The following is a 22,496-nucleotide window of genomic DNA, read 5'->3' as shown; positions in this document are numbered from 1 at the left end:
TTATCATAGCCTGAATATCCTGGACTCGCCGTTCAGGGGGTTAGGCCTGAAACTGCACCATGTCCAGAACAGCTCTGATGAAAGAAAACATCTCAGAGGGAGTCAGGTGTGACTTCGGCACATTGATAGTGAACCCCAGTAACTGCTAGAGGTTCGCCATAGTCTGAAGGTGGGAGACAACAGCCTAGGGTGAGCCTGCCTTCAACAGCCAGTCGTAGAGATAGGGGAATATTGGCACTTCTGATCTCTGCAGATGAGCTGCAATCCCATTGGTGAACACCCAAAGGGTGCTAGCAGGGCCAAAAGGAAGCATGATGACCTGAAAGTGCTTGTGGCCCACCTTGAAACGCAGATAATGCATGTGGGCAGGTAGGACAGGAATGTGGAAGTATGCATCCTGCAAGTCCAATGCTACCATATGGTCTCCATGATCCAGGGCAGATATGAATTGAGCAAGCCTGAGCATTTTAAACCTCTCTTTCTTGAGGAAGAAATTGAGAGGGCGTAGGTCTAGGATAGGACGATGGCCCCCGTCCTTCTTGGACACCAGAAAGTAGTAGGAATAACAAATACAACCTACTTCTGGCATCGGTACCCTCTCTATGGCTCCCTTGGCCAAGAGAGTCATCACTTCCTGGCAGGGCAAGGAGAGATGGTTCTCTTTCAGCCTGTTGCTAGTGGGTGGTATAGGTGGAGGGGTAGTCATGAAGTGGAGGGAGTAACCCCTTCAGACAATCTGAAGTACCCAGCGGTCTAAGGTTATAGACCTGCAGCGTGGCAGTTGATGGCGTATCCTGCCTCCCACTGATGCCCTTGATGGTAAGAGGGCATATTAAAGGGGTTTGGAGGCTGCAGCTGCCAGGGGAGTTGTGGATTGGCCCGAATTCTGGCTGCATGGCCCACGGGGTCTCTAGGTACCGTGTCCTTGGCCAAGCAGAGGCTGTGGAGCGTGCAAACTGTGGTGACTGGGCTGGTAAAGATGCAGCTGGAAGCCCCTTCTGTGGCCTCTAAGGGCGGACTGGGGATGGCGAGGGGCAATGGAAAGGCACAAGGAACTGGCCGTAACTCTGCTATCCTTTAAGTGCTCCAGCGCTGAGCCCGTCTTGTCTTTGAAAATACGAGAGCCATCTAAGGGCATGTCCATAAGCGATGCCTGGACATCTCCGGAGAAGCCAGTTGTTCTCAGCCAGATATGGCACTATAAGACCACTGACGATGAAATCGCTCTGCCCAGTGAGGTGGTCGTCTCCAGCCCACATAAAATTGTGAACTTAGCTGCATCTCTCCCATCAGCTATAGAGAGTTTGCCCAGGCCTCCTTCGGGACATAGGCATCACCTGTGCAACTGAATCCCACAAGTAATGGGAGTAACGGCCCAAAAGGAACGCATCGTTTATGGATTGCAGTGCCAGGCTGATGGTAGAAAACATTTTCTTTCCTAAGGTGTCCAGCCTCTTGGATACCCTATCCAGTGAGGTGGAAAAGGCACCAGAATTTAAACAGGAGGTGGAGGCTTGGACCACCAAACCACTCGGGATAGGGTGTGGCATGAGGAAATTGGGGTCCCCTGGGGCAGGGCGTGGCAGCAGACAATCGTCCTGTTCACAGGAGCCCCAATGCTGAGTCCGGACCAAGTCCCCAGCAGAACGTCCTTGAGGGCGTTATTAAATGGAAGAAGCAGTTCTGAGGGGGGTCACTCACTGCTGAAGCACCTCTGTCAAGACGTTAGCACTATAGCCACGGTAGAAGGAGAAAGCATGCCAGTCTCTGGAGAGGTGTCCAGTCTGCTGGTGTCTGCCAATTCCTCATACAAGTCCATGTTGAGGAATATGGGATGACATTCTTCAGGGTCCAATGACCCCCCCCAATCCTCCCCTAATCCCTGCCCTTAAGAATAGGGCGTGGACTTTGGCCTGGAGGCATGGCTCCAGTTGGCACCTGAGTCGGCATCACACAACGCCCCTCCGGCTACATGTCAGAGTCGGGGATGAGAATGGGGATGGTGCTGCCAGAAGCGTTAACATTGGGACAAGCATCGGGGAAGATCAAGGTGGTACGACTGGCATCGGTCTAGATCCATCAGTGGATCCAAGGAGCCCGACTGGAGTCAGGGGCAGTGACGCTGGTGGAGAACTTGTAGGGGCCCCTTCCAAACCTGCAGTGCCCAAAGACATGCCAAAGGGAATGGGCCATCCAAATAAGAGGTGCATAGCCTCATAGAACTCATGGAGTTGGGCAGGGGTCGCCCCAGCTCCTGGAAACTCGCAGAGGAGCGGAGCCAGCCTAGGCGCAGGCTCAACCACTGAGCCAGGCCTTGAATGATGATGCTCCCTCGTCTCGTCAGATGATTTTGATGGACGTGGTGAAGTCAAAAACCTCTTTGACCCCTTATTCTTCTTGTGGGACTTACCTGATGAATTGGAGTGCGACTGGGATCTTGGGCTCCACGACCGATCCCAGGACCTTTCTCTCGACTTGGATCGAGACCGTTGTGGGGTAGAATTTCGGGCAGCAAGGAGCTTGACGAAGTGCTCCCCAGGGGCCTTGGGATACAGGACGCTTCAGTCGACGCAGGTTGGCGCGTCATGGTTGCGCTCGAGGCAACAAAGGCAAACTTAACGTGGGTCCATATCTGACACCTGCTGATGACAGGGGCCACAAAGCTTGAAGCCAGCCTTCCTAGTGGACATCCTGCCACACACGAAAAATATCTCAAAAAGACTTCAACAAAAATCTGGAAAAGGCCAGTCAAAAAAATTACTGGTTGTAGCTCTCTCCAGATCTGTGCTAACTGGCACGGAAAGAAAAGAACTGAGGTCACCGCACTGGGGTGGTACATATATATGCACCGCACACATTACTACCTGTCACAGGCGATGCCAACAACGCCCGTGGAGCGAATGGCATCACCTACCGACACACAGTGATACTGCTCACGAAACGTTTCTGGATACAGTCTGACACCTGGGTACAATCTAAGTTAAGGAATCTGCAGCTATATGTCACTATCAGACAGTGTTATACTTTTTGACTCACTCCTCCCCCCCCACCCCCACCAAATGAATACAACCTTCCCACTGATGTGGTGTTTCACAAACATCGACATCAAGAATCATATGATCAATTCATCTGTGGAACGAAAGCTTATCCCCGGCAGCCTCAGGAGTGGGCTGGTGTCTTCCAATCTGGCCGTTATTATCCCTGATATCAGCCATCCTGTTTTTCTCCCCCTCCAAAGACTTTGGGGATGTCGCGACATCTCTGAAACAGATTTATTTCCATTTTATTTACCAACTATGTTGTAGGATCGGCTATCCTAGAGATTAGATGAGAAGCTCAGATACCAGAAGAAGTAGGGAATGCCACAGGCCTAATCTCTCCCTTGGTTCCATAACAGTTCAGTAAATATATAAAGAAGACTATACTCCTGCAGGATAGACTGGCTTTAGATTACCTCTCGGCAGCAAAGGGGGCATCTGTGAGATAGAAAGCTCTGCGTGTTGTACACTCCTCCGGAAACCTCACTTAGTATACACAGACTGATCAACCACATAGTGTAGAGAAGTTACATAAGATTCAAAACAACTTTTATTGTGACTTGACAGGCATGGGGTCTTGGTTGTTGGGATATTCAGGAATTGGGAAATTACATTTTTGGGAATTGTGGAAGTAGTCATTCTGATCATATTATGTTTATAAGTGTTGAATAAACTGATAATGTGCATCATTCAATAAGCTTGCATTAAAAATGTCTTTGTCTCTGCTTATTCATTAGTACATTTGAGGACAAAGACTGTGATAATTAGGGGGATGTTTTCCAGCCACCGACTCTCCTGAACTGGGTGACAGGATGGGGTGGGCCAGGGCTGCTGAGTGGCAGCAGCAGGGGAGTTGTGGATTGGCCCGAATTCTGGCTGCCTGGCCCACGGGGTCTCTAGGTACCGTGTCCTTGGCCAAGCAGAGGCTGTGGAGCGTGCAAACTGTGGTGACTGGGCTGGTAAAGATGCAGCTGGAAGCCCCTTCTGTGGCCTCTAAGGGCGGACTGGGGATGGCGAGGGGCAATGGAAAGGCACAAGGAACTGGCCGTAACTCTGCTATCCTTTAAGTGCTCCAGCGCTGAGCCCGTCTTGGCTTTGAAAATACGAGAGCCATCTAAGGGCATGTCCATAAGCGATGCCTGGACATCTCCGGAGAAGCCAGTTGTTCTCAGCCAGATATGGCACTATAAGACCACTGACGATGAAATCGCTCTGCCCAGTGAGGTGGTCGTCTCCAGCCCACATAAAATTGTGAACTTAGCTGCATCTCTCCCATCAGCTATAGAGAGTTTGCCCAGGCCTCCTTCGGGACATAGGCATCACCTGTGCCACAAAGCTTGAAGCCAGCCTTCCTAGTGGACATCCTGCCACACACGAAAAATATCTCAAAAAGACTTCAACAAAAATCTGGAAAAGGCCAGTCAAAAAAATTACTGGTTGTAGCTCTCTCCAGATCTGTGCTAACTGGCACGGAAAGAAAAGAACTGAGGTCACCGCACTGGGGTGGTACATATATATGCACCGCACACATTACTACCTGTCACAGGTGATGCCAACAACGCCCGTGGAGCGAATGGCATCACCTACCGACACACAGTGATACTGCTCACGAAACGTTTCTGGATACAGTCTGACACCTGGGTACAATCTAAGGTAAGGAATCTGCAACTAGATGTCACTATCAGACAGTGTTATACTTTTTGACTCACTCCTCCCCCCCCACCCCCACCAAATGAATACAACCTTCCCACTGATGTGGTGTTTCACAAACATCGACATCAAGAATCATATGATCAATTCATCTGTGGAACGAAAGCTTATCCCCGGCAGCCTCAGGAGTGGGCTGGTGTCTTCCAATCTGGCCGTTATTATCCCTGATATCAGCCATCCTGTTTTTCTCCCCCTCCAAAGACTTTGGGGATGTCGCGACATCTCTGAAACAGATTTATTTCCATTTTATTTACCAACTATGTTGTAGGATCGGCTATCCTAGAGATTAGATGAGAAGCTCAGATACCAGAAGAAGTAGGGAATGCCACAGGCCTATTCTATCCCTTGGTTCCATAACAGTTCAGTAAATATATAAAGAAGACTATACTCCTGCAGGATAGACTGGCTTTAGATTACCTCTCGGCAGCAAAGGGGGCATCTGTGAGATAGAAAGCTCTGCGTGTTGTACACTCCTCCGGAAACCTCACTTAGTATACACAGACTGATCAACCACATAGTGTAGAGAAGTTACATAAGATTCAAAACAACTTTTATTGTGACTTGACAGGCATGGGGTCTTGGTTGTTGGGATATTCAGGAATTGGGAAATTACCTTTTTGGGAATTGTGGAAGTAGTCATTCTGATCATATTATGTTTATAAGTGTTGAATAAACTGATAATGTGCATCATTCAATAAGCTTGCATTAAAAATGTCTTTGTCTCTGCTTATTCATTAGTACATTTGAGGACAAAGACTGTGATAATTAGGGGGATGTTTTCCAGCCACCGACTCTCCTGAACTGGGTGACAGGATGGGGTGGGCCAGGGCTGCTGAGTGGCAGCAGCAGGGAGCTGAGTGCTTTAAAATATGAATATCTCTACGGCCAGGTGTCTCAGGATGGCCAGTCAGACACGCAGTTTTTAAAATTCTCTAACCTAGCTGTCTTAGACAGCTGGATTCGAAAAAGCGCAGGCCTCCAGTGATTGGTTAGGGCAGTTTCCTGGGTCCCAGAGCCTGCCTAGAAGAGAGACAACAGTGGTGGACGTTGTGACGCGCCTTAAGGTAAGTGTTTTATTTTTATTTATTTTTTGGTTGCCCTGCTCCCCCACCCTTGGTACATGGCAGCCAGCCGCCACTGGTGATAATGCACAAATTGGAGTTACACTTGTATGCATGTACGCTATTGAATTGTTGTAGGGATTTTGTCTCTCGATAAAAAAGTGAGGCCAAGAAAGTGATTTTACCTAAATGCTTATATGTTTACTATGAAAATGCTAATGCTCACATATGCACTAACATGTGCGGTCACATTTTATTAATTATTTGCGATTCTGTTTTTGCATCAGCCTGAAGACCAATAAAGCCTTAGAACTATTGCACATTCACATGCGCTTTAGCTATAACTATATCCCGTACGACTTGTTTACTCCTGAGCCTACAATATCGGGCCCCTAACTGAATTTGCTCACTAATGCAATACCTGGGGGGTGGTCCTCTGCCTAATTCCTAGCACCTCAGGGAGATCATCACCATCAATATGCAGGGTAGTCAAGATGATCCACGTAACTAAAGGCCCATCAGTCTGGTTAATAGGCTACAAAAAGTTTTTTGCCATCAACTTCTGGGAAGACTCACAGATTTGCTTGCAAAGAATAATATTTTATCTGACCTCCAAGCGGGCTTCTGGAAGAAAATCAGTACAATGGATCAAATCTTCCTTTTTTGTACTATATGCTGGAAAACAGTGATTATAAAGAAGGGCCATTTATATGTGGTATCTGTCGATTTAATATCAGTGTTTGATTCAATGCTCGAGCAGAAATTTTGTGAATTTTTAAAAACTTGGGGGTCTGGACAATATACAATCAATTTTTATTAGACTACAAGAGTCTATGCTCATGTCAGGTGTGGGAAAAGGCATGAGTTGACCAATTGTTTTAGGATTGAGAGGGGTGTTCGGCAGCGTTATGTGTTGGCCCCAGCTCTTTTTACATTATATATTAATGGGCTAGTACAATATTTGGATTTACCTAGTAATGATGTACCAAAAGTAGAGGCTTTTAAAATTCCATCACTGTTGTTTGCGAATGGCACGCTTCTTATTTCCAGAAGTCTGGTTTACAACTTTTAGTGAATGGTTTTTTAAATTCCTGTACTGAGAGGTAGTTGGAATTAAATATTAAGAAGTCCAAATTTATGGTTTTTAATCCTTATAGATCTGTGAAGAGCTACTTCAGGGGACATGATGAAATGCACAAGCAAGGCCAAGATTTTGATTATTTAGGTGTTAGATTGACTAACATGTCATCGTGGTCCTTACAGATTAGCAAGAGTCCACTAAAGCTTCAGCAGGAATCTAGGGCTATTCTGGAGCTGGTAAAGAGTACTAAGTCGAGGTCCCTCACCGCTGCAGTGGAAATGTATAATGTTAAAGCTAAAGGGTCTGCTCTCTACGGTTCAAAGCTTTGGCGCTATGCAAAGGACATGGGACTTATAGTGGCCGAAAACACAGTTGTTAGGTCTCTACTTTATCTCCCACAGAATGTGCCTCACCTACCCCAAATAAGTGTTACAGGTGTGTACCCGATTTCCTCAGTGTACAAACAGACCATTACTGTCTTGGCACAGATTGTGGTTTAATTGTGAACCCTTTCTTGATAAGATTATGTGTCCTTTGGCTAAACAGCTGTAAGTACAGTTCAGAGGTGGAATTTGACAGATTAACAGTTTCTGTATTTGCTGGGAGATAAGTACTGCACGAGCACTTTATGTCCGTCATGTCATCCAGAGTCTGAATCATTACATCATTTCCTTTTCTTTTCTTCTGTAATGCTTACACAACAACTCGCAGGAAGTGGTTTAAACCAGTATGTATTTCCTCAGGAATTAGGCAGTATGACATTGCTATGAAGAGCCTGAGTACTGATACAAACGAAATGATTTCAATTAGTGTTGATCATATGTAAGAAAATGTTAGAATTGAATGCTCGGCAGCTACCTAATGCGTATGCGTTAGACACCTAGTTGTGGCTCCTAACTGCGCCCTGCACTGTACTGTTATTATTTTACAGCATTTTATTATGCATGTGCAACATTTTTTCCCATGTCCTCTCGAAAGGACTGACAGTGCTCTGTTTCACCCTCTTTTTATGTGAGATTAAGATCGGCATTTACAATGTTTTAGCAATCTTACTGGCTGTTCTGCTGATGTGTACTTCTGCTATTTGCTGTCATTTTTATAATCCACCATGCTGCTTTCAATTATTGATTGTGTCGCTGCATTGTATATTTTATTCTCTTCTCGATTTTTTTACCTACAGCGTTGATTGTGATGATTTATTAACAATGTATGTTTGTTTTATGGATCTATGGTTCCTAACTAAATTAATTTGATGATGATTAATTATAGTTACACATTTCTACTGAACCATCCAAGCCAAGTATCGCCTCATTCTGAAGCTGGCACTACGAAGCAAGGATTTTAGCAAATAGTAGACTCGGTCCCTGTTAGCGTTAACTGTAACTCCTAAAGTCTTCTCATTTTCTTTCCCACAAGAAGATCCTGGTCCCTGCTCATTAATAACTATCTGCAAGTTTCTCTTCTGTCATGTGTTTAAAATGTATGGACTGTAACAGTACATGTTCCAGTGCATCAAGGCCAAAGTTCTGGTACATTGAAATGTCAATTGCCTTGCTTAATTTTTAAAGCTGGCTGGCTATTTTGCATTAAACACGTTAGACTTGTAGGCACTATTCCGAATGCTGTGTTTTCGTTTACACAGGTGTTTTTTTAAAAATGGTGAAGGTGGCAACTTTTTGTTAGTGCTTTATTAACCAATAGCTAAACATCATTACCTCGTACAGAACACATGACCAATTGCCAAATTAAGCATTTGACTTTGTTCTCTAGGTAGGAAGGTTTATTTTAGATACAATACTATTACCCTCTTCTGAATCATGTAAAATGTCTGCCGGCAGCTGAGACAGCTCAGTGGGTTAATACATGTGCTGCTGGGAGAACAAGGTTTCTAATTTTTTGGAACACCGGGAGAGGCCACACTTGCAGGTAGTAAGTTTGAAACCTGGATGTTTACAAAGGCTACTGACTCAGGATGTGCTTTTATTACTATGCCCAGAAGAGCAAATGTGTTTCCTCAACCTGACTCCTAATTGTTTGAGCTTGTTGACAATCTGCCTAGACGGTCCCTCATTAGTTACTTATGGGCAACACAGTTTAAGTTGCATTATCTGTAATCAGTTCCCAGGAAAATGTCAGATAAACGCGGTTGGAAGTGATTTGACTCATTAAAACAAGGGGGGCAGATTTACTAAGCTCTCCCTCAACGCAGCGCAGCAGCCAAAATTGCTGTGCTGCGTTGCGTCAGAGGGAGGGAGCAGGAGAGCGCCATATCTACAGCGATATGGCACTCTCCTCCCCTCTCCAGTCCCTAGAGCAGCCACACACACACCTTTGGGCTATAGTGCAAGGGTGTGTGGGAGAATCTAGCATAGGTTTGTACTTGAAGGGTTCACTTCCAGTGCAAACTACTATGCCTAGACAGCTTCTCAAGCTTTTCCTACTTTGTATGTGTGCTGTACAGTGCAGCACACATGCAAAGTCGGAATAAAAAGAAGAAATGAAAGCATTTCTCCTTTTAACACCTGGTTTCAAAAGGCGTTATTTTTTTACACAAAACCCTGTCTCATAGCTTTGGTAGAGAGGATTTTGTGGCAAAGATTTTGGGTGATTGCCTTGGAATGTCCATGTAACGCCTCCTTGACGCTAAAAAATGCGAAGCAGCGCTTAGCATTACATTGAGTTACTTTTTGTCAATTGTCAGTGCAAAACAAGTTTTGGACTGTAAAGTAAATTTATTTAAAAAAAGTGAGCTGGTTTGCGTCACTTTTATGATGCAGACCCAGCACAAAATGTTAGTAAATTACCCCCAAGGTATGAAGTAAGTAGGCGAATCAGTGTCTCTCGGAATTGACTTGGATTTGTCAGTTTGAAGACCATTTCAGTTTTATTTAAACAATTGTCATACTAGTACTTTGGAAGTAACTTAGAAGAATCCATGTGCTTTTCGGTTTTCTATTCGTTTATGAATGTGTGCTTCAAATTTAAGCACTGCATGTAGTACTGTACCTGTTCAATGAGGGAGGAAAGCTTGTGCTGTGATGCATATTATACGTGTTTTGTGAAGGATGGGAGCTTGTACGCTACTGTAGACATCCTGTAAGGGAGGGACAATTGCACGGTTTACGTCCAAGTGGTAACTGTTTATTGTGTCTCACTAAAGCTTGAGAAAACCTTATCACTAGTTAAGTTACAAAACTATTGGCAACCCCAAATGTTAGTTTCAAGTCCTATCAGTGGGGTTCCTGCAAATAATTTGCTGGAATCTAAACCAAAATCCTGCAATAAAGGTGCCTGAGTATCAAGAAGTCTTTGTCTGATCCACACCCACAAAGGATTGTAAATTTGGGCTCAGATTTATCAATGTGTTGTGTGAGCGCTCCTGTAACACAGTGACACAAACAGTAGTAACAATCAAAATTCACGCACAAAATAATTTTAATGTTTAAATGTCTTTTATTGTTTTCAATTCAAAAGTACAATATACAAAGAAAGCACGTTCCATGCTTGTTTCTGTGTGTACAGCAGCTGGATAAGCTATAGTAGAGAACAGTGACCCCCCAAAAAAACTGGACAACACCCCCCTCCCTGCCCCACTCCCCCCCCTCTCTCCTCCAAGCCCAATATGTGGCGAGTACATTCTTTTGGTCTCTTCCTATATTGGCCATTCCAGAAGGATTTATGCATCTTGTGTCTTATCGGCTGAGGTGGATTTGGGAAAAAGGGGGTGGTGATGGACAGAGTTTCTGAATGATGCAGAATACTCTTACCAAGTCAAGAGATCATGGTTTTAATCCATCACCGTTTTTTAGCTCACTGCACCATCCCAGCTCAGAACCTGGCTACATTCAAATTAGTCTGTACCTGTCCCAGTGCATGATGGGAACAGGGCAAACCAAACTACCAAGCCAATTCTTATACTGGGAAGGAAACAAGCTTCTGGGGACTGGTTTCTGGCATCACAGCCTTCGTCGGCCCGGCTTGCCTGAATCCTGATGGTGCAATGAGCAAGGGACTCACGTCTGAGCATACCCTCCCACACTGAGTGTGGATAAAATCGATTTGGGAAAAAGGGGGTGGTGATGGACAGAGTTTCTGAATGATGCAGAATACTCTTACCAAGTCAAGAGATCATGGTTTTAATCCATCACCGTTTTTTAGCTCACTGCACCATCCCAGCTCAGAACCTGGCTACATGCAAATTAGTCTGTATCTGTCCCAGTGCATGATGGGAACAGGGCAAACCAAACTACCAAGCCAATTCTTATACTGGGAAGGAAACAAGCTTCCGGGGACCGGTTTCTGGCATCACAGCCTTCGTCGGCCCGGCTTGCCTGAATCCTGATGGTGCAATGAGCAAGGGACTCACGTCTGAGCATACCCTCCCACACTGAGTGTGGATAAAATCGATTTGGGAAAAAGGGGGTGGTGATGGACAGAGTTTCTGAATGATGCAGAATACTCTTACCAAGTCAAGAGATCATGGTTTTAATCCATCACCGTTTTTTAGCTCACTGCACCATCCCAGCTCAGAACCTGGCTACATGCAAATTAGTCTGTACCTGTCCCAGTGCATGATGGGAACAGGGCAAACCAAACTACCAAGCCAATTCTTATACTGGGAAGGAAACAAGCTTCCGGGGACCGGTTTCTGGCATCACAGCCTTCGTCGGCCCGGCTTGCCTGAATCCTGATGGTGCAATGAGCAAGGGACTCACGTCTGAGCATACCCTCCCACACTGAGTGTGGATAAAATCGATTTGGGAAAAAGGGGGTGGTGATGGACAGAGTTTCTGAATGATGCAGAATACTCTTACCAAGTCAAGAGATCATGGTTTTAATCCATCACCGTTTTATAGCTCACTGCACCATCCCAGCTCAGAACCTGGCTACATTCAAATTAGTCTGTACCTGTCCCAGTGCATGATGGGAACAGGGCAAACCAAACTACCAAGCCAATTCTTATACTGGGAAGGAAACAAGCTTCTGGGGACTGGTTTCTGGCATCACAGCCTTCGTCGGCCCGGCTTGCCTGAATCCTGATGGTGCAATGAGCAAGGGACTCACGTCTGAGCATACCCTCCCACACTGAGTGTGGATAAAATCGATTTGGGAAAAAGGGGGTGGTGATGGACAGAGTTTCTGAATGATGCAGAATACTCTTACCAAGTCAAGAGATCATGGTTTTAATCCATCACCGTTTTTTAGCTCACTGCACCATCCCAGCTCAGAACCTGGCTACATGCAAATTAGACTGTACCTGTCCCAGTGCATGATGGGAACAGGGCAAACCAAACTACCAAGCCAATTCTTGTACTGGGAAGGAAACAAGCTTCCGGGGACCGGTTTCTGGCATCACAGCCTTCGTCGGCCCGGCTTGCCTGAATCCTGATGGTGCAATGAGCAAGGGACTCACGTCTGAGCATACCCTCCCACACTGAGTGTGGATAAAATCGATTTGGGAAAAAGGGGGTGGTGATGGACAGAGTTTCTGAATGATGCAGAATACTCTTACCAAGTCAAGAGATCATGGTTTTAATCCATCACCGTTTTTTAGCTCACTGCACCATCCCAGCTCAGAACCTGGCTACATGCAAATTAGTCTGTACCTGTGCATGATGGGAACAGGGCAAACCAAACTACCAAGCCAATTCTTATACTGGGAAGGAAACAAGCTTCCGGGGACCGGTTTCTGGCATCACAGCCTTCGTCGGCCCGGCTTGCCTGAATCCTGATGGTGCAATGAGCAAGGGACTCACGTCTGAGCATACCCTCCCACACTGAGTGTGGATAAAATCGATTTGGGAAAAAGGGGGTGGTGATGGACAGAGTTTCTGAATGATGCAGAATACTCTTACCAAGTCAAGAGATCATGGTTTTAATCCATCACCGTTTTTTAGCTCACTGCACCATCCCAGCTCAGAACCTGGCTACATGCAAATTAGTCTGTACCTGTCCCAGTGCATGATGGGAACAGGGCAAATCAAACTACCAAGCCAATTCTTATACTGGGAAGGAAACAAGCTTCCGGGGACCGGTTTCTGGCATCACAGCCTTCGTCGGCCCGGCTTGCCTGAATCCTGATGGTGCAATGAGCAAGGGACTCACGTCTGAGCATACCCTCCCACACTGAGTGTGGATAAAATCGATTTGGGAAAAAGGGGGTGGTGATGGACAGAGTTTCTGTATGATGCAGAAAACTCTTACCAAGTCAAGAGATCATGGTTTTAATCCATCACCGTTTTTTAGCTCACTGCACCATCCCAGCTCAGAACCTGGCTACATGCAAATTAGTCTGTACCTGACCCAGTGCATGATGGGAACAGGGCAAACCAAACTACCAAGCCAATTCTTATACTGGGAAGGAAACAAGCTTCCGGGGACAGGTTTCTGGCATCACAGCCTTCGTCAGCCCGGCTTGCCTGAATCCTGATGGTGCAATGAGCAAGGGACTCACGTCTGAGCATACCCTCCCACACTGAGTGTGGATAAAATCAATTTGGGAAAAAGGGGGTGGTGATGGACAGAGTTTCTGAATGATGCAGAATACTCTTACCAAGTCAAGAGATCATGGTTTTAATCCATCACCGTTTTTTAGCTCACTGCACCATCCCAGCTCAGAACCTGGCTACATGCAAATTAGTCTGTACCTGTCCCAGTGAATGATGGGAACAGGGCAAACCAAACTACCAAGCCAATTCTTATACTGGGAAGGAAACAAGCTTCCGGGGACCGGTTTCTGGCATCACAGCCTTCGTCGGCCCGGCTTGCCTGAATCCTGATGGTGCAATGAGCAAGGGACTCACGTCTGAGCATACCCTCCCACACTGAGTGTGGATAAAATCGATTTGGGAAAAAGGGGGTGGTGATGGACAGAGTTTCTGTATGATGCAGAATACTCTTACCAAGTCAAGAGATCATGGTTTTAATCCATCACCGTTTTTTAGCTCACTGCACCATCCCAGCTCAGAACCTGGCTACATGCAAATTAGTCTGTACCTGTCCCAGTGCATGATGGGAACAGGGCAAACCAAACTACCAAGCCAATTCTTATACTGGGAAGGAAACAAGCTTCCGGGGACCGGTTTCTGGCATCACAGCCTTCGTCGGCCCGGCTTGCCTGAATCCTGATGGTGCAATGAGCAAGGGACTCACGTCTGAGCATACCCTCCCACACTGAGTGTGGATAAAATCGATTTGGGAAAAAGGGGGTGGTGATGGACAGAGTTTCTGAATGATGCAGAACACTGTAACCAAGTCAAGAGATCATGGTTTTAATCCATCACCGTTTTTTAGCTCACTGCACCATCCCAGCTCAGAACCTGGCTACATGCAAATTAGTCTGTACCTGTCCCAGTGCATGATGGGAACAGGGCAAACCAAACTACCAAGCCAATTCTTATACTGGGAAGGAAACAAGCTTCCGGGGACAGGTTTCTGGCATCACAGCCTTCGTCGGCCCGGCTTGCCTGAATCCTGATGGTGCAATGAGCAAGGGACTCACGTCTGAGCATACCCTCCCACACTGAGTGTGGATAAAATCGATTTGGGAAAAAGGGGGTGGTGATGGACAGAGTTTCTGAATGATGCAGAATACTCTTACCAAGTCAAGAGATCATGGTTTTAATCCATCACCGTTTTTTAGCTCACTGCACCATCCCAGCTCAGAACCTGGCTACATGCAAATTAGTCTGTACCAGTCCCAGTGCATGATGGGAACAGGGCAAACCAAACTACCAAGCCAATTCTTATACTGGGAAGGAAACAAGCTTCCGGGGACCGGTTTCTTGCATCACAGCCTTCGTCGGCCCGGTTTGCCTGAATCCTGATGGTGCAATGAGCAAGGGACTCACGTCTGAGCATACCCTCCCACACTGAGTGTGGATAAAATCGATTTGGGAAAAAGGGGGTGGTGATGGACAGAGTTTCTGAATGATGCAGAATACTCTTACCAAGTCAAGAGATCATGGTTTTAATCCATCACCGTTTTTTAAGCTCACTGCACCATCCCAGCTCAGAACCTGGCTACATGCAAATTAGTCTGTACCTGTCCCAGTGCATGATGAGAACAGGGCAAAGCAAACTACCAAGCCAATTCTTATACTGGGAAGGAAACAAGCTTCCGGGGACCGGTTTCTGGCATCACAGCCTTCGTCGGCCCGGCTTGCCTGAATCCTGATGGTGCAATGAGCAAGGGACTCACGTCTGAGCATACCCTCCCACACTGAGTGTGGATAAAATCGATTTGGGAAAAAGGGGGTGGTGATGGACAGAGTTTCTGTATGATGCAGAATACTCTTACCAAGTCAAGAGATCATGGTTTTAATCCATCAACGTTTTTTAGCTCACTGCACCATCCCAGCTCAGAACCTGGCTACATGCAAATTAGTCTGGACCTGTCCCAGTGCATGACGGGAACAGGGCAAACCAAACTACCAAGCCAATTCTTATACTGGGAAGGAAACAAGCTTCCGGGGACAGGTTTCTGGCATCACAGCCTTCGTCGGCCCGGCTTGCCTGAATCCTGATGGTGCAATGAGCAAGGGACTCACGTCTGAGCATACCCTCCCACACTGAGTGTGGATAAAATCGATTTGGGAAAAAGGGGGTGGTGATGGACAGAGTTTCTGAATGATGCAGAATACTCTTACCAAGTCAAGAGATCATGGTTTTAATCCATCACCGTTTTTTAGCTCACTGCACCATCCCAGCTCAGAACCTGGCTACATGCAAATTAGTCTGTACCTGTCCCAGTGCATGATGGGAACAGGGCAAACCAAACTACCAAGCCAATTCTTATATTGGGAAGGAAACAAGCTTCCGGGGACCGGTTTCTGGCATCACAGCCTTCGTCGGCCCGGCTTGCCTGAATCCTGATGGTGCAATGCGCAAGGGACTCACGTCTGAGCATACCCTCCCACACTGAGTGTGGATAAAATCGATTTGGGAAAAAGGGGGTGGTGATGGACAGAGTTTCTGAATGATGCAGAATACTCTAACCAAGTCAAGAGATCATGGTTTTAATCCATCACCGTTTTTTAGCTCACTGCACCATCCCAGCTCTGAACCTGGCCACATGCAAATTAGTCTGTACCTGTCCCAGTGCATGATGGGAACAGGGCAAACCAAACTACCAAGTCACCCCCTTTTTCCCTTATCGGCTGAGGTTACAGATTGCGGTGAGTCAGCTAATCGCAAGAGTCTCAGGTACCTTAGGCAAGTTAGTTATGTAAATTCTGAGGTCAAAAGTGTCAAGAAAGGCTCCCAAAGATCTTGGAAGGAAGCTCCAGGATTTGTGAGCATCAGAGAGATTTTCTCCATCCCTAGTATCCCCCACATTCTGTGCAGCCACCCGAAGTGCGTAGGTATAGTGGCAGTACCCCAATGGGAGAGAATGTTTTGCAGGGCCGCCGCCAGCGCTATTTGCCTACCGCTCCATGCTCTAAGAGGAAATGTGAGTGGGTTAGGGAGGCCCAGCAGAGTATAACCAGGAAAGCGGGGTATTTGAGTGCTGAAGTGGAGGTCAATGTCGTCCAAGATTGTTCCCCAGTAGTGTGTCAAGTGGGGGCATTCCCACAGCAGGTGGGTCAGAGTTCCCAATGAACCACATGCCCTCCAACACAAAGGGCTACGTGTCGGGTTACCTCTGTGTAGTCTTGGGGGGGTTAAGTACCAATAAGTGGCGATTTTTGTAGCCATCTCAATGCTCGCTACATTGCGCGCTGAATGACGGGCTCTATAGTAGATATTCGTCCACTCTTTATCCAAAAGTGTACTGCCCAGTTCCCCCTCCCATCACAGCTGCCCGGGAGGTTTCCCAGGTCCAGGGTCACGTTTGAGGTGTTTGTAAAGGTCTGTTGTCAGGTGTGCGTCCGTATGTCTCGTGAGCAGCTACTTTTCAAATGAAGTAAGGGGTTTCTCGGCTTTACTCCGTATCTCCAGGTGCATTACCCAGTGTCTCACCCGCAGATATCGGTAGCTTTCTACCTCAGGGAATCCGGCCGTCCACATCATGGAGCGGCATCCCTCTTTAGTCCAGTGTGCAATCTCTGATGCATCTATCCCCGGAGTGAAGTCTGGGTTATTTACCATTGGTGTTATTGAGGAAGGGAGAGTCGTTAGCCCTCGGGAGATGGCGACCCTATCCCAAGCTAATAGAGTGGGATGCGTCACCTTGGAGAGGTATAGGTTCCAGTGTCTGGCAGCTTTAGAAAGAAAGGGAACTCCCCAGAGCGGCTGCCTAGCTAGTGACCTATCCATGAACAGACAAAATTTCTCAGAGTCCAGCCTTGACCACTCCACCAGCGGCCGCAGCTGCACCGCCCAATAGTTATCCTGCAAGTTAGGAATTCCCATCCCTCCGTCAGCTGGATCTCTATAGCTTAACTCACGGTGCATCCTAGGTCGACTAGCACGCCGTATGAAGTGCTCCAGGTCTCTCTGCAATGAGCGCATTACCCCTTTTGGAGGGACCAATGGAAGGGTCTGGAATATGTATATAATATTAGGTAATATAGTCATCTTTATGGCCGCGATGCGATCCAACCATGACAGTGAAAAGGGCCTCCACTTAAAAAGACATTCACAAACATGTTGCAGCAGCGCCGTGTAGTTCGTCGAGTTCGTAGATTGTATATCAGCCGAGAGCTGCAGCCATAGATTGGGGATTGTGTCTTGCGCCTAATGGAGGTGATGTGTCCGTTGGAGCAAATCGAAGGTATCAGGACACAGGGATAGATTGAGGGCCTACAACTTGTGAATATTGACTTTGAAGCCTGACGCTTCACAAAATAGTTTTTGCCCAGTACAGTGTGTTGTCTAAAGTATCCGATACTGCAAGTGAGCATGACACAACGGGAACAGTACTAACACATAAACACCAACCCAAAGCTACTAAACTCCTGTGATGTTGCATGACTGAGTGCTGGAGCTAATTGTGCGAAAAGCTGCACAAGAGGAGAGGGATGCAACATTTTATGCTATCAAGCTATAATATTAAAGGCGCTTTTCTATCTCTCTTGACTCAGATAGCCAAAATGAAGGTTGCAATACGCAGACAGACTGCCAGTGCTACATCTGGCCTCGAAGGACCACAGGAGAAGGCTGAGCAATGCAGACAATCTACAGCCTGAAGTTGACACCATTTGGCAAACCCAAAGAGGAGACTAAATGGGTAAAGGTTATGCAGTGACAAATACTGATGCACTTAGATCACACTGCACCCTCCCTTAATACAACAACATGTAGGTTGCATGCAGACCAGCTCACGTTAAACAAAACTCCTTCCAGTGAATGGGTGCCAAAGTATCTGGAGCATTACAAAGTGCACTCACTATCTGTACTCTTGCCACATGTGTTGGAGGAAATCCTATCTGTCAAATGCCAGCGGTTAATTTGTAAAATGATGAGTGCTAGTGCCTAAAACGCTGCCCAGGAGTCTGCTCTATTAATTTTCAACACAATGAAAAATAAGGCTGCGTAGTTCTGAATCCACCTCAGGCCTCTTTAATCAACTGCCAGATGCTCTCTACTCCTTTATCTCACTCTTACAGGTTCCTGCTTTCTCCCTTTGACAGGTTTTCTGTCTTTCTCTTCCCCTCTCCTGTTAATCAGTTTTTCCCCTCTCTTGCTCTCGGGAAATGTGTGGTGAGGTAAAATAATTGCAGGGTCCCAATAATGAGTATCGGTGGCCCCCTCCAGCAATCACCAGCTCACATTAAACACTGATCACGTCACCCTAGGTTCACCATACCAGGCCGTAGTCAGCAAGAAGTCAAGTTCGGCAATCTCATCCTGGTCCAACACACACAACACCACCAGAACAGCCACAGATACTGGAATAGCATCACTGACAAGGACTGGAACAGCAGTCTTAACACCCCCTGACCCGAACACAGCAACAGCTTCCCCAAAGCCACCAGGAATTTAAACAATTGAATGAGCTCATTCGCGGATTCCCTGACCCCCACAAACATGGCAACACAATATGATCTAGGCCCCTAGGCTAGTTGGTACACAGAGGGAATCAGACTGATGAAACACCACTGCAAACATCTGGAGCGCAAATGGAGAATGAGACAGCACAATACAGACAAGAGCACGTTCAAATCCACCCTGAGATGCTACCACCAAATGATCGATATCACCAAACGTGCTGCTCTGGCAGACTACACTGATGCCAGCACCAACAGAAGCAAAAAAACGTCTTTGCCATTCTGATGGATTTTACCTCACCACAAGCCACGTCCAACTCGATCACGCCTTTGCAGGACTTATGCAACACTCACTCTCCATTCTTTAGCAACAAAATCACCTCTGTTTACAGCAACTTCTACTCACAACTGGACCCGACACACCATGCCACATGCCTCCCGATCTAATCCAAAGAACCAATGCTAACCACATGGCCCATGATCACCCCAGAAGAAACCACCCCCACCATGAAATCCATTCAATCAGGGCCCCCATCGGACCCCTGCCCCCACCATGTGTACTTCAGAGGACTGCGATCTATCAGCATCATGCTCGCACTCATCTTAAATGCCTTCACCTCTTCCACAAACTTCCCAGACACTAACATTGCTGAATGTCCTCCCATTGCTGAAGAAACCCTCTGTGAACCCTTCAATGCTTGCCAACTACAGACCGATCTCCCTGTTCCCTTTCCCGGCCAAAGTCTTAAAACAAATCATCAACGGATACCTCACCGAAAACCTCAATGACCACCAACTCCTCAACACAACACAGTCTGGCTTCAAACCTAACAACAGCATGGAAACTGCCCTCATCGCCCCATGGTTGACTTTAGCATTACTCTGGACAGAGGAGACATGGTGGCCCTCATCCTCCTAAACCTCTCTGCAGCATTTGACGGGGTCTCCAACCCCATCCTAATCACATGCCAACACAATATTGGAATGCATCTGCTCCTTTCTGACTGGAAGGACCTAGTCAGTCAGCCTGGCACCATACACCTCGGATGCCTGAGACCTCATTTGTGGAGTTCTACAGGGATCCTCCCAAAGTCCGACCCTCTTCAATGCATTTTTTTTGTTTAAATATCTTTATTGGTATTTTACTTATTTATCATGACTTACAGTTTGAATCTATACAAGAAAAAAGAAGCTATTGGTTATGTTCTGCTGTGAATAATATAAATGCAAAGCTCAGGTGCCAAATAGTATTAGCATTCACAGCAATTTAGATATAACACATTTATGATATTCCTGAGCGCTGACATGCAGATCATATTGGAGCAAACGCAGGAGTACCTCTGTGTGCTATCACCCATTATCGAGCTACATCATAGAACACCAATTAATGTCATTGTTTTCTGCTGCACATCATAGTAATACAGTCTTAACAGGAGCTTACATGCGTGCACCAGGTACATCCAGTGCATAACCGGTTGGAATGCACCGGCAAGTCACATTTTATTAGGAAGAAGACCTTAAATGATTATAAAACCCACATATCGGTCACTAGTGACATCCAACAAAGCATATTTTTCCCAAAATAACCGGAACATAACTAAAACTTAAAACATCTAAAGGAACATCTGCCACCCACTGACCTTAGTTGGCCCTAACCACACAGGACCGTGCATTAATACGCATTATCAATGCACTTCCACGCATCCGTACACTCAGTCAATAGTAAACCCAATACTCCTAACAGGACTGAGCCATCACTGACAAGTTGTGTCCGCATGTCTGGGGACTTAGGGGGGCATATGGGGAGGCATATGGGGAGTTATCCGTGGCAGAGTAGGAGAAACGATATAAGTCTATGTCATAGGCTCAGAGGCGTGCAGCTCCCTATTGCTGAGTAGTGGGGGGCTACGTAAGGCAGTCAGGGAGTGGCCAACAGAGTGACACTTGGTGCTGTCGGATTAGCAGTTTGGAAGGCAACTAGCAACTCGTCCCAGTCTTGTGCAATAGGGAATTTACGAAGCCCAGCTACCTCCTCTCTATGCAATGCTGCGCTTTCCGCCTGAGCCCACACTGTGAGTGAACACCTCCAGCTAACTACCTCCGGGGGGGATGCAGCCTTCCCTCTTTTGGTTATAAGACGCTTTGCAGTAATGAGGCCAAGGTCTCGAAATTTTGAAGTAAGTCTATTTTTCTTAGATCTGACATACAGCCCCAAGAGGCACACCTCCCATGATAGTGGACGACCCTCTTCAATGCATTCATGATCCCTCTAGCCAGCATCATCTCCTCTCAGGACTCAACGTCCTCTAATGCACCAACAACATACAACTCATTCTCTCCCTCACAGACAACAAGCCTAGTACCCAAATCAAGTTCAATGCCTGCACAAATGAAATTGACATCTGAATGAAGACCAACTATCTACAGCTGAACACAAACAAGACAAAAATCCTGATCTTCAGAAACAGCACTTCACCATGGGACTCCACCGGGTGGCCAACAAAGCTAGGACCAACATCCACTCCCACCACCCATACGAAGGACCCCAGGATCGACAGCAAACTCAACATGACTGCCAAAATTAAGGCCGTCACCGCCCCAGGCTTCCATACCCTGAGGATGCTGAGGAAGATTTTCAAAAGGATTCCAATCAGCACCTGGAAAACCTTCATGCATGCCATCGTCAGAAAAACGTTGGAATATGGGAACACCCTCTATGCCATGATCAACAAAAAAACTCACCAGAGGGCTGCAGACTGTTCAGAACTTTATGGCCAGTATCACTCTCAACCTTCTATGCCTCACTCACATGATACCACGCTTAAAAGGAGCTGCACTGCCTCCGCATACACCAACAAGCACAATTCAAACTCCTCACCAATACTTTTAAGGTGCTACATAACACTGGCCCAGCATACCTCAACAATCGTATCTGCTTTCATAAACCTTCCAGACGCTTCCGCTCGTCCGGACTCCTACTCGTACACTTCCCACTCATATGGAAAACCAGATCCAGCATCAAGCCTTCTACATATTCCTAAAATAAGGAATGACCTGCCACGACACAAGTCTTCTCCACACTTCTTATATTCGGCAAGAATCTGACTTTCTAGCTTTTCCAGAATTCCCACTAGGTCTTAGGTTTGGCTAGGCTCATACCTGCTCGGTGTCAGGATAACCTCCCGGGTGACAGTGCACTCTACAAATCTGCATGACATAACAGAGAGATTGCTAGGATATTGCCAACTCCCCACCCATCCTAGGAGCCCTTGATTGTAAGCATGCAACTTCATTGCCACATTTAGGAATGGCACACTTATATAGGGACCGAAAACATACACACTTCATGAATGTATTGGCAGTTTGTGTTGCCTTAAGATGGTCTGTGGCATGGCTGTTATGTGTTGCACATCACACAATCTAACTGTATGAGGTAGAATGTCTCTTAAAGAATAAACAGACAGCAATGTGCAACCACATGAGGGCAATAGTAGCACAAGCTGGAAATCTGACCTAGGTTCAGAGGTGGGACAGATGAGGAAATAGGAAATTATACAGTTTCTTTATCTGGAAATTCCACAAACAGAGCAACACATTTAATGCATGTGTCACTGAGAAACATTAATATCCCCATGCTGCCCCATACTGCCACAACTGAACATGTGCAAAAGAATGT

At 46.5% G+C, this 22,496-nt stretch overlaps 1 protein-coding gene across 1 annotated transcript in view; it reads right to left on the bottom strand.

Moving 5' to 3' along the window:
* Positions 1-22,496, bottom strand: part of SHOC1 (shortage in chiasmata 1) — a 1,571,389-nt gene that overhangs the window by 197,811 nt on the left and 1,351,082 nt on the right. The gene's annotated exons all lie outside the window — the stretch shown is intronic.

Source organism: Triturus cristatus, chromosome 2_2, assembly GCF_964204655.1.
Source record: "Triturus cristatus chromosome 2_2, aTriCri1.1, whole genome shotgun sequence".
In the NCBI taxonomy this organism is placed as follows: domain Eukaryota; kingdom Metazoa; phylum Chordata; class Amphibia; order Caudata; family Salamandridae; genus Triturus; species Triturus cristatus.
Note: the sequence above shows the minus strand (reverse complement) of the source record. Positions and strands in the feature narration are given on the sequence as shown.